The sequence below is a fragment of the Sebastes fasciatus genome, chromosome 14, assembly GCF_043250625.1.
Source record: "Sebastes fasciatus isolate fSebFas1 chromosome 14, fSebFas1.pri, whole genome shotgun sequence".
NCBI classification, from domain to species: Eukaryota; Metazoa; Chordata; class Actinopteri; order Perciformes; family Sebastidae; genus Sebastes; species Sebastes fasciatus.
In genome coordinates this window covers 28,803,522-28,817,934 of record NC_133808.1, presented here as the reverse complement: position 1 = coordinate 28,817,934, position 14,413 = coordinate 28,803,522, and positions in this window count along the sequence as shown.

The window sequence follows — 14,413 nt, the reverse complement described above, 5'->3', positions numbered from 1 at the left end:
GTTGAACGTAACTTTTAGGAGACAGGGATGAATACGGACACATTTATTCTGTTCACAATTGTTAGAGCTCAGTGGTTCTTTGTATTTGAGGAGCTCATTGACCTGTGTTTTAGTGCTGCCAGCCTGTTCTCCTTTTCCTCAATAAATCATCTTTGAGTTTGTGTTTAATGAAAGCGAGAGCCTCATTTTCTTCCCTCCCTCCTGTACTTTGAAACAGGGTTAAGCCTTTGAAGTGTGAATAGTAGCCAGGACATTAAAATCAGCGGGACGCTCCCAATTATGAACCGCCCCTGCTGGGTTACAGGAACTTCAGGATTCCTCCGTACCCCCTAACTGAACCTGGGTAAGGCAGACCTTCCTCCCCTCAGCTGTGTGGAGGTCACAGGGGGCCCTGAAGCCTCGTTAGCACTCACAACTCAGACCATCTGTGTCACAGAGAGCTGAGGGGTTTCATTTTTATTTATTTTTTTAAATGTAGGCTAATGGCAAGTCTTTGCCAGTCCCCGATGTTGTTAGGTTCTAAATCTACAAGTGTGTGTGAGAGACCCATCGACAGATGAGGCAGGACTTCAAGCTTGCAGTGCAGATCACTTTCATCTCCTTTGATTTCTTGGTCGATGTTTTGGCATGTGTGTCTGTGTGTGTGTAGGGTTCAAAAGCAGAACATGAGGAGGAAAGCAGCATATATGGCCTCTCGTTAAGGTGAAGTGATTGCACCTGAAGGGGGGGCGCGCGCCGTGTCCTTTCCAGACAGGAGTGCTTCTTTTGTCCTCTCTGTCTCAGGTGTGATCAGGTGATTCTGACAATTGTATTTGCTTTTGTTTATGTTGAAGTTTCCAAACTGAGATTGGTGACACATTATCTTCATGTATCTTGTGCTGCTCACAAACTGTGGTTTAAGTTCAGCCAACATGTTTCCTGAAATTTCTCCTTTTTAAATTTAAAAAACTGTCATGGAATGAGATTACCATGATGACATTTAAGCCTCTGTGAAGGATTTGACTCAACTAGTATCAATAAAAGGCACAGTGGCAGACAGAAATGCACACTGCAAATTGTGAAAAGGTTCTCCCTTTACACTGGGCCCTGTTCCCCCAAAATGAACAGTGTTTTGTGTCTGCTTCATTGTTGATTTCAGTCCATGTCAAGTAGTGTGCAAAATGACACCAGCTTGTTTAGTTTGTTCTATGGGTTCATAGGCTTTAATTGGGATGGTGGGGTAGATCAGCTGCTCAGCAGCTCAATCAAGGAAAGTGCAAACAGGTTTGCCTCATTATGTCCTCTGAGCAGGGAGGGGCTGGGCCTGTTAACGTAAAGGATGGTATAGGTAAAATAGTTCCGCAGGTAAATGACGTTGTATAATGTTATGTTAAGTGCCCACAGATAGATTGAGATGTCAGCAGTAGCTTGGAGATGCATTTAGATAAAAATCTCCATACATGAGTTTTAACCTTTATCTCCCACTATATGACTGAAACAAAATGGCTTTACAGTTTACCCGCTCAGCAGCTCGGTGAGCCTCCTGAAGTTAAACATGATCAAAGCTCTCAGCAATTCTTTCCGTGGTGGCCTCAGAATCCATAAAGAACAATATGAAAATCACACACACACACATTGATTCACCAGGGACACATTATCACATGACCTCTGTGTTTAATTAAACTTTCATTTTACAGATGACGGACGTGGCAGACAACACAGACGACCTTATTACAAATCACACGAGGTCCTCAGGTGATCATAAAATATTATGCATTATTGTTATAAACTACTCAGGAGTATATGAAGTAATTAGTGGTAGTAACTTGTAATTGGGTTTTTTTTAATATATAAATTGTTTCACATCTTTGACTTTGGATCTGAATCAGAGCAGAGTAGTCAGACAGATGTTTCCACTCTTTAGAATAGTCCTGCCATTTAGTTTTGTACCTGCTTTGTCTTATCTAAACTTAGACCAAAAAAAAAAGGAATTGTATTACCGTGACAAAATGCACAAAAAAAAACCCAAATAAAATGAACAAACAACATTTTTTAAATATCTTTATTGTTGCATAACTTTTCTTTTCACACTTTCAAACATTTCTCATGTTCAGTTCAAACCTCCTCAGTCAGCAGGAGTCGGTAAACTGTGGATCACTTTTCATTGCTTTGGCACAAAATGCATTCAATGACCACATCTTAACACAACACAAAATTACTGTAAATTAGACTGACCCTACTACATCTAAAAAAGTTAATAAATAAAAATAGAAAATACCAACCACAGCTGATCCCCCATAGAAGAATTATTTTCCTGATGGCGGTGGTCTCCTGGATGTCTGGAAGAGGCCCGGAGATGGATCAGACATGCATGTGTTGCAAGAGAGGGCATGAGGTGTAACGTGGATGATAACTCGTGGCCAAATGCAGCAGGGTTGACTAGCACTGTTGTATTTCTATATCACAAGTATGTGAATATATACACATTTGTTTTGTATTGCATTACTGGAATTAGCTTATTTTTATTGTAATGGTGCCTTGGTTTATGCAATAAATAAATAGACAAAAAATAAAAGCTACTTCAAATATCATACACATTGTTATGGTATGCTCTGTTTAAACCAATTTTGTCAGTGTTTGGATAAAAGAGTTGATCCTGAGAACTGTATCAAGTGTTTTACGAAGTCAGATTAAATGTTGGGAAAGAGAACTGTGTGAATAGTTTTGAAAAAGTGAACTTGGAGAAATAGAAATGCATGTAGAAAGTTGTAGAAGACTGTAATAAATGTCCCTCTGTATGCATCATTTCAGGGTTCTCAGTTTGACCTGCTGCTTCTTGAACTTCTCATTTTTTTATGTCTGTGTGATGTTTGTTCTCAGGTGGCAGATCTACAGCCCGTCTATTCGCCATCAACATTTTCTGCTCTACTTCCACCTCTCCCCCTGCAGGGCACAAACAACCCTGGCAACAAGCGGCAGTGTCGAAAGGGGACTGGATGGTTTCATCTGTGACTCCACACCGAGCGGCTCATCTGATTGGCCGGCCAGCTGCAACTGATAAAATGCAATGCGAGTCGAGCTCCCAAAACAAAATTGTTCACGTTGCACGAAGTTTTGGCGGAGCTTCTTCACCGGCACATTGTCTCTGCAGCAGAGTCCTGCTGTGCTCGTGTTATCGTGTTAACAGGATAACTGGGCTGAACAGAGTTTGATCTCCTACTTAAACCCGTTAACTCACGGTCCCCCTCTGACCTACTGAACTCATGGACTCTCGCATACTTCGGAGTTAACATCGCACAGTTTTGTGCTCTGCCGTTTATTTTCATTTTCACACCTTTAGGCTCATGTCTTTGAACGCCCACCTTCCTCTTTGGACTTCAAAACACAGAAATAATCCAATTAGCTTTGGCAATTGTGATGCCTGGATGCGAGCCGTACGAGATTCACACTTGGTTTGGAGCTCGCAGACTTCTACTCCAGTAAACTCAGTCACCCTCGGAAGAGAGGAGGCTGAGCACACATCCATCACAGCTGCATAAACTGGACAGATGACATGATGACAGTTCACCTGCTGCTGGTCCCTGCAGAGTGTCACACTGGGACTCACGTCTGTCACTGTCAGCACTGGTTGTGTGTTGGTGACACCTTGTTCCATTAGTCCATCACCACTACTCTGCACACAACACTTCTACTTCCAAACTAAAATATATATAAAAAAACATCTTCATCATTCATCATCATCATCATCATGAGCAGAGGAACAACATTTCTAACAGAATACAAGAGAAGAGACTCCAGCTAACAGCTCTGTGAGGCTGAGGCACAGAGCTCAGCATTCTAACATCAGCATGCTAACATGCTCACATTGACTACATTCATTTACATGCACAAAATATTCTGGATTTTGCCCTTATTACGAAAAAGACAATATTCCCACTAAGCTGTTTACATGGCGAATGAAAAAGAATATTCCACTAATATTCACGTTTACATGCAGCCGTGCATACTCCGATTAACACAACAGGTGACGACCGTGCAAACACAGCCTTCGTAAACACAAAGTACAGCTGAGACTGATAGGAATGTCATTGGTTGTGCATGTATTTGGTCGTAAACCAAAGTATTGGAGACGTTGAAACTTTTACGTGATGATGGCGCCAAATGAAAAGTCAGGGGATCACCAAAGTTATCACAATTCATCCTGAGGGGAATACGAATATCAAACCAAATTTCATGGAAATCCATGAAATAGTTGTTGAGATATTTCACTAAAAAACGATAAATGTCAACCTCATGGTGATGGCAAGGCTCCAAGTCACTGCACCCGGAACAAGAAATAGTCCAGCACATAACCTCCTGTAAAACCACACTTTGTTTTTGTACAGACAAAAACAAACAACATGTTAATCAGTTTAATGAGTTTTAGGGGTGCTGGTAGGCGGACTTTGTTACCTTTAGACAGAGCCAGGCTAGCTGTTTCCCCCTGTTTCCACTCTTTATGCTAAGCTAGGCTAACCGGCCTCTGGCTGCAGCTTCATATTTAATGCACAGACATGAGAGCCAATCTGCTCATCTGTAACTCTTAGCAAGAAAATGAGTGAACATATAAATGCCGAACAATAACTTTATACTTGACCACAGCACGACAACTGTATTTGTTAATTTGTACCAAATAGTGTGATCAAAAGGCAAACAGCAGAATCAGGACATTTGGGGAATAAGACCAAGCTGGTTCTGCATCTGAATCAGCTTTGAAACGCTCCCGCTAACTGTGCCGAGAGATCTTGATGGATGTCGACATGTCGTGTCTCCTCGACTGAGCCGTCTCTGCCTCAGAGATCAGAAGCTCTTTGAAATCGCTGAAGCCAAATCCCTCTCAGGTTTGAAACAATGAGTGATGCTTAATACAGCTCAGTGAATGTGAAAAACCCACCCCTCAAAATCTCTTTATACACACAGGTTCATCGGGTTCCACATCAAAGATCAAGCAAAGTAGCCTCCAGCCGAACGAGATTTATACATCATTGGAGGAAGTTATACGTAAAATGACAGCTTGTTTACTAGATTCCATAAGACAAAAAAAAGGAAATAAATAATATAATCACTTGAGATGAAAAGTCCACTGTTTGTGGAGCGCATTTCCAACACTGATTTTACAAACTAAGAGCATCAGTGATCGTGCTAAGAGTCAAAGAGATGAAATAAAATGAACAAATGTAACAACAACTATAACAACCTTTGGGTTTTGTGATAATCTAAACATTTGAAGAAGGTTTAGGGAGGTAGGACTCTGATCTGGGGTTGAAAAGCTTCTCATTTTAAGCAAAATAGCTTCATATTAAAGCTGCAGTTGGTAGAAATGGAGCAAATGTGATTTAAAAAAGTTATTTTTATAAAATGGTCACTATATCCTGATATCCACGATATATGTTTTAGAGTAAAGTTAAAAGTCCAGCCACAACCAGCATTTAAAATGTTTCAATACTCATGGGGTTGAAGTAAATCTGCACATGTTTTTCAAGTTAAGATCAACTTTGGTGAACTTTGAAAACATGCTAAAGGGACTTTTATTCCCTGATTTAGGCCTTTAGTCCCTGTAGCTTCTGTTTCTGCTTCAGTTGATCACCTGATTGTCTTCACCTGGCTGCCCAGCTGCACCTTGTTAGCTCTTACCAGTGTATTTAAAGCTCAGCTTTCAGCTGTGCTATTTTTTTCCTACTGAAGCTTTAAGCAACCTCAAACTAGGGGTTTGCATTTGAAAATGAAATGCAGGTACAATGTTTATAATAGGTATAACAGGAGCGTATAGGCTCCCACCCTCAAGTCAAATCCTCAAAACCTTGAGTATATAAATACTTTGGGGGCTGAATCTTCTTGTTTGTTGGTTGTTCTTAGCAGCTGGGAACGAGCTCAGCAGAGCCTCATTTTCATGTTGGTGAAGCATTAGACCGGGTTATTGACGTGGGCCAGTTACATAAACACAAATGATCACAACCAGTCATGGATTAGGCAGATGGAAAATGCTTGTCAGACCGTGTTCATCAGTATGAACACAAAAATCAAATGCGTGAGCTCAGACTTATCTAAATAGGACCACACAGGTTGTCTCATTTAAAGTCTCTGAACTTCCACCGGTCGTGGCTCACTCTCTTTAAACTGTAGACATGAGAAGTGAGCAGTGATGGAGGTGCAGCAGGTTTGATTTCTACAGATTTAGACAGAAAAGCATTAGGGCGAGGGCATGAAGATAATCTCCTTGTAATATGTGAAAGCATATGTACTTAAAATAAATAAAAACAGCTTTAAAAAATAATAATACTCAAAGGGATAAATGAAGAGTTCATTTGCAAAACAGATTAAAGCCATTCTTAGAATAAACAAACCAACACTTGCTTGATTGATATTCCCTGGATTGCACACACAGAAAAACATGATCCAGGAAAATAAATAAAAACGAAGCAAGGTTTTTGCAAATGGACCCTTTAAATATTAAAAAATAAAAATATATTCATCAGATGGGATTTGATGTTTAGTATATCAGTCCTGCATTTCAATCAGATTGGTTAATTTATTGGTCACAACGTAAGAATAAAAGCTTGTTTCAGTCTGTTTGCTGATGGTGAGGTCACATGACGTCGACTCTGTGTTGAGTGATTAGATGAAAAATCTGAAAAATCCTGCTCCTCTTTGATCAGATGACCTGCATCAAAGCCTCGCCGTCCTGCAGCGCTGCGGGTCAGCTGCTGAGCAGATTGTCTTCATGTCAACACGGCTTAGATTTCCATAGCACGCCACGTTTAACCCCGCGTTAACCCCGGTCTGCTGCGGCTATACTGCACGCCCCGAGTCACACCCATAAACACACCAACAGTATCTTCTGCTGCACTGACAAACATCTGCAAAAGTTAAAGTTACTTCTTCATGACAGGACAGAATAAGACGGTCTGTGCCTGTCAAATATTTTACATTTGAGCCTTGTGCATTGATGTTTACATTCAAGTCAGAAATGAATCCGTTTTATCAAATGGATCATTAGTTCAGTGCTGCACCATCAGTGGCTCTTTCACAAGAGATGCTCAAATTCTACACATGAAAACAACACTTATTCTGTGACTTGAATTTAATCAACATATAAAATCACCAAAAATTAGATAGGGAGAAAAAAAATCTCGTTAGCAAACAGTTGTTTAATTCTTCTCTGATCATTGATTAGGAGTCATGTTTGTGTCCACCTGATGAATAGGAGTCATGTTTGTGTCCACCTGATGGATATAAGTCCAATATTCTCCTTCTTTTAGTGGTGTAATGTACTTAAGTATCTGTTTTTATATTTTTGTCAACTTTCTTTTTTAATCCCCTTCCTTTCCTAAATAAAATGTGTACTTTTACTCTGATATAATTTCCCCGAAGCATTTTCGTTACTCGTTATTATTGCAAGCAAGTGGGTTTGGTGAATCAGTGGTGCTAGCTTGCATATTACATCATTCACATGATGGACAAGTGCCAACGAAGTGCTCTCAAAGCCGTAGTAAAGTTGTGATTTCCGCTCAAGTCCAGGCAGGCTGCATGTCAGATCATGCTACATGCAACTGGCTTTTGCTCTTTTGCTCTTTAAATCCTTTTAAGTTGTGAAGACCTTGTTTTTCTTCAAGTGTAACACAGCCTCCATTTTTTTAAGGTGGTGTACATGTTAAGAGAAATAAACTTCATAAATCTCAAAATTCTGACTTGCAAGACATTAAGACTTTACTCAAGTAATATTCTAATTGGTGACTCTAACTTCTACTAAAGTCATTTTCTGGTTAAGCATCTGTACTTTTACTCAAGTGTGGTTTTCAGGTACTTTCAGGTACTCCATTACACCACTGCTTTTAGCTCCGTTTTTGGTCTCCACCAACTCCTGATGGAAATGGACTGTTTAGCTGCTAAATGCTCCACTATGTCTTGTCTCTAACTGTTTCTCTCTGCTGTTTGCTGCAATGGCTTTTTACAGCTTTTCTCTGAAAACGACGCTATGAGACTAGCAAGAGCGAAACTGAACAGTAAAGTTGCAGCCGAACAGATAAACAATGAGCTGAAACTCACTATAAAGCTCCGTAAAGCTGCAGATTCAACTGATTATGCTCTGGAGGTTCATCATTACCAGATAAACCTTTCACATCATCATTTCATTTTGTTATAAAAATATCAATAACAGCCACTTAAACACATTAAAAGATGAGATATATGTCATGATTACAACAGGGCACCGTCTGATGTCATCTCTTCACAGTGAGGACATTTTCTCTCTCACACAACAAACTTTTTTTCTACATTAGAAGAAAATCTTTTATGCGTTTCTAACTGAAAAGTTTAACGTGAGAAGACAGAGCAACGCTTATCGTCGTTGCTGCTGAGCGACACTGAAATGCAGACACATTCTGCATGGCAACCAGCGTGCAGCTGCTGACACAGTTAATTGTGATTGGTGGAGCTGAGTGGCTCTAAAACAGGCCACAGTGAAAACACTTGGCCTTCACTGCCAAAGGTCAAACAAAGATGGAGGGATGAATCATTATTACATGCCCTTTAGTTTTTTATTTTTGTGCCCCGGGTAGGAACTCAAGACAGTTAATTAATTCCCAGACTGATCTCCTGCAGGGTGTGCACTGATAGGACACAAGACTAAACAAGATGCTCAACACACTCCATGCTGTGTGTGCAACATTTCTCTAGCTCCACTGTATCTTCCACAGTTGATGCATAACTGAAGCAAGAAACATTCATTGTCATTGATGTTTTCTAACACAGAGAGCCACAACGCCTCTGGCAAAGCGCTGGATGAGTGACCTTCACCGCTGGAAAGCTGCAGTATGTACCGAGTGATGTTCATGGAACCATATTCATGGATTTTTTTGACCCCACCAGCACTGGAGCTATCTGTCACTAATATGCTCTGAGTGTAGCTCTGCTAATTTCATGACAACAACGACACGTTTTCAGTTTGTTCCAGAGAATAAAAAGAACCATACCAGAGTTTTTTTTTACATGTTTTATTCCATTTTTCCAGCCGTCCGATTCCATAACTTTTCTGTGCAACAGCAATCAACTTGACTTGTAACCTGTTTGAGATACTGTAGCTATAATCCATCATTGAAAACTTGAATTCTGCTTTTATTTTTGTCACAGTTCAACGTATCCTCATTCAACAGTTCGTATGATATCTTACAAAAAAGTTATTATTTTTTGTGTGTTTCCTGCAAATTTCCAGCAACATGCGTCAATTTCCGCTTGTTACAAACATACAGTCTTTTCAAAATAAACTTCTGTCTCCATTGGAAATAACTTGATTAAGTTTAGGAAAAGATTGTGGTTTGGGTTAAAATAACTACGGAAGTGCCGTTACTTAAGTATGAAAGTTATGTGACCTATACATCAACGTTTACTTCTGGAACACCAGTCTCCTGGGTGAAAGTCTGGTGTTTTTTGTTTCACCCATCCACCTTGACCTCCTCCCTATGCGCTGTTTGTCACTCTATACTTCCTGGTTCACGATTACGTGGATTACATACGAATTGATTGATATATATACAAATTACAGTGCATTGCTTTCCGTAGATATAGCTATAATAAGAAAAAGATGTGTTCTTCAATGTGATTTAGCAAGCCATCAAGTTTCAGGATTATTTAAAAAGATGGTAAGCAAGGTTGCAGTTTGCAGTTGCGAAGAATTTTGTGTCCCTTTTTTTCCGTAGCTGACTGGTAGATTTCATCTCCTGGAAGATTATTTTTTTTTTAATGCAGTTTGCATCATTTTGTCCAGACGTTTGCTCTGAGGCGTTTCTAACCCACACAGTTATTCTGAAGGTGGAGATGCCCTCGATACCAGTGTGATAAGATTGCATCAGACCTTCCTGTGATATGGAAAACTTGTCTTTGTCTTCGTCTTTGTTGAGCTTTCTTCAGTACGTTTCCAAGTGTCGACCTCTCAGTTTAAAGACGAGGAAATTGTTACACGCCAAGTTGATTTCCATAGCCTCATGAAATAACTAGAAACTGGCCTGCAAAGACTTTGGATTGACCTTCAGCCTGAAGAAGACAAATGTCCTGGGACAAGACACCGAGGCTCCACCAGTCATCACCATCGAAAACTATGAACTGGATGTTGTCCACCAGTTCACCTACCTCGGGTCGACTGTTAGCGACAACCTTTCCCTGGACACGGAAATCGACAAGAGGATTGGGAAGGCAGCAACAACACCCGACCGCCTCTCCAAACGAATGTGGGAAAGAACCAAGCTAACAGTTAAGACCAAGATGGCAGTATACAACGCCTGTGTCGTCAGCACACTGCTGTAGGGCAGCGAGACATGCACAACCTACAGGAGACAGGAGAGACGACTCAACTCCTTCCATCTGAAAAGCCTGCACCGCATCCTGGGCATATCCTGGAAAGACAAAGCAAGCAACATTGAGATTCTGACCCACGCTGGCCTCACCAGCATGTGCACTCAGCTCAGACAGCGCAGGCTGGGCCACGTCTGTTGCATGGAGGATGGTCGCAGCCAGTTCTCCTTCTATGGAGAACTGGCAACTGGGAGTAGAACAACAGGCGCTTCAACATGTCTGCAAGCGAGACATGAAGTCTCACTTGACACCAAGTCCTGGGAGGCTCTTGCGGTTGACCGCCCAGGGTGGAGAAGCACCTTGCACCAACATCTCGTGACGGGGGGGAGCAAAAACTGAAGGACGCAACGGCAGACGAGGGCCCGCAGGAAAGAACACAGCAACGCAGGCAGACCACACAGATGCGACCTCTGTGATCAAGACTGCCACTCTCGCATCGGGCTTTTCAGTCACAAGAGACGCTGTACCAGACAGCCAGACCCGTAGGATGCGCCAACCATGGTCAAACCCTGACCGACGGAGGCCTATTATTATCATAAGGCGAGGGAAACATAAAAACTAGTGAAATTATGTTTGGGTTGTACGGCTTCTAAAAGTCAGCGAGAGTGAATGCATCTCATCAAGAGTATAATAGCAAATAAATACATTTTAATAAAGAATTATATAAAATAATCAAACTTCAATTACATTCAGATTTGAGGACTGAAAATCTGTCTTAACACAAGCACATTAAAAACAGCTGATATTTAATTAAAAGACCTGACGTTATACATATGTATTAAAATTGTATACATGCTCGGTTGTTACTTACAAAAAAACAAACAAACTCGTTGATGGAAAATCTTTAATCTTGTAAAAGTGAAGCTGTAACTAATAAAGCTAGCAGGACCGGCAGGAGGTGGGCTGATGAGACGGACTCACCTTGTCTAGAATATTTCCTCTCCACTTTATACCGTGTATAAATACCAACTTTAATGTTTCCTGTTTTCGGGGATCACAGGAAACGAGGAGAAACAATGTGGTTTTACTAAACGTTGCAGCCTTTTGTAATAAAGTTGTTTTAAATAATGTTTGTTTTTTTATTTGTATATATTTTAATGAAAACACTGATTCTCCATGGCAGCATATTTAAACTTTATCGGTTTGTTCTCACATTGATTCACCACAATCTTGAGAGAAATTACCTTTATATACTACTCATTTGCAACAGAAAATACACTTTGAGTGAATCTAATGCCACTTTGAGTAAATCTTTTTATCAATTAGGAAATGTTTTTAATGAACATATAAAGTATGCAACGCCGCAAACGTATCTGCAAAATGTTAAGGAAGTAGTAGTAGAAGCTATTTAATTAATAGATAAAATATATAAATAATATATAAAAAAATAATCACTAATAAATAAACACAATATGAGGACATATACATGGTTACAACTGTGCAGATGAGCTGAGCTCTGCAGATGGCAGAGGTCAGCAGCTCGACCCAGCTGGTAACTGGATCTCGCTGCAGGAATGTTCATCCTTCTGCTGCGAGGTCGACTCCGAAAAACACAAAGCTCCGCCGTGCAGCGCTGATCCTGAACCCTGCTGGTCTGCTAGACACACCTCTGAAGTCTTTGAGTTACTGTGCAGAACTAAATTTACACTGGTTTTAGGATTATTATATTGAACCACATCTGAGACCCACAGTAGACCAGTTTTGGTCTTTTATTTTGGGGGGTCTTTAGGGGGAGACAGCAGGTCGACAGTAGATGTCACATAGAAGTGGTGTACATCATCTGAAAGCTGGGAACCTGAAGATTAATTTGAGATGCAGCTCAGCACTGTGTGTTAAGTTGTTAAGTCATAAATCAGAAATAAACATGAATTAATTAATTTATTATAAGTGTATAATGGTTTAGAACATTGTCATAGAAGTATATGATGGGCATCCCCATGCTCTATTATGTCTCATAAGTTGTTGCAGCAATTTTTGGGTTGATACAGATTTGATGCTAAATTTAACCTTTTTTTACCACTGGAGAATTGATAAAAATGATCAATAATCCCTCCAAAATACCACATTATGACACAAAGACCTTGAGGAACACCATAGAAAAAGCCTACTTCCTGAGAAACTGGCATGACATGTGTTGGTACCAATGGATTCCTTGTTTTCTACAGTATATCTGTACCTTCACTCTAAAACTGAACCTGCTAGAGCCTCTGAAAGACAGTACAAGTCAGTCAGTGTATTAGGACATCACCTATAAGCACTTAGAGTCGTCTGTCAGTGTCGAGAAAGTTCATTTCTAATATAGTTTTTAAAAAATAGGAACATCTATTGTGTTGTAGTGCTCCTATCTAGATTGATTTCTTTCAAAAAGAAAATGTGGTTTATTCACTGTGCTGCATTTAATGATGCTTTCATGGCAATCCATCCAGTAGTTTTTGAGCTATTTCAGTATTGACCACACTGTAAAAAAAAAAGAAGTAAAATAATGGAAATTTTCCGGCAGCAGGGGCGCCAGAATATGTCTGTTAAAAAACGGAAAAATACTGTATGTTAATTAACATAAATAAACTGTAAAAAAAACAAAACAGTAATTATCTTTATATAATTAGCCTTTATTACTGTAATTTTACAAGATATATTTTACTTTTAACATATATTTATTGTTAGAATAGTCATACACAGTAAATCTAAGACCATTTACATATAAATCACAAATGAAACGTAATTTTACATTGCAAAAGTCCAAATTTAAATTAACTCAGAAGTTTTGCAAAAAAAATCTGTATTTTTACAAGAAATATTTTTAGAATTACATGAAATCCTTTTCTTCTAAAATAAATTAATTGTTAAAATAGAGTCATAAACATCTAAAAAACAGAATAATTATCTTTAAAAATGATCAAGAAAAGCTTAAATACAGATTATTACGATTGTGATTACAAAAAATACTGTAAATCTAAGACCATTTACATATAAATCACAAATTAAACATGTCATTTTTAAAATAAATTCTGTCATTTTGAAATACAGACGAAAAATGTAAAATTTCTTGAAAAAAACTGTAAAAAAATGTTTTATTTTACAGTGCAAAGTGGTGGCCCGACAGACTGACAGACCGACATTGCCATCGATAGAGCCAAGCTAGAAACAAGCCTCTCACCTCATGTAAAGCAAAAAAAACAGAAATATAGAGTCACAAGCAGGAAGTCATAGCAGCCTTCAATCCTAAAGGCTCAGAGATGATGGAAGTGTAAGAATAATATAAATCGCTTATAATATAATCACTATTATTGGGACTCATATTGTCCTATAAACTAATTTTTACTTCCTGTATTTATACATAAATTCATTCTAAAGTAAATGTCCCAAAGTTAACCTAGAGACTTGTTATTATTTTCAGTTCCTGCAGGCTGATGTTTGTGACCATCATAGAAAAGGTTTCCATGTTTTAGTATTATGTGGCAGTAACACAAATAGTAATTCCCGTTATAGAAAGTTGACGGGATGTAAATGATCCCATTGATGTGCCTTACTGCCTCATAAAGACTATAATGACATCACCGTGTTCATATTTCAGGGCCATTCCTCATAATGCAGCAAATTCTCGATAATCGATCCCATGTGGATTCTGCAGCTCGTCTCTGGTTACAAGGAACATTTGGTGCCATCAGACAGGAAGATCCCTTTCACTGCATGTGCTCATTAGATAAAGAATCATGTGTTCGCTTTCCTTGAATTCAAAATTACAAATAAATATAATGATCTCAACCTTTTTATCACATTTACTATTTAGAAATAAGACTAAACTCATTACATTGGCACTTATTGGGCATTGATGATTTAGCCGTTCTTAGAGCAGTACCAGTGATCAAAAAGATGTAAAATTTGTCCTGAGGGTGGTGAAAAATTAATATTTCAGGGTTCAAGGTTCATCCTTTGGGGAGTAGGAATGTGATCAGGACATTTCATTGAAAACAAAATCCTCATACATTGGGTCTGTTTTACATGTTTTCTGCCCCCCAATTTCAGTTAAGGACAATCTTGATTCTGC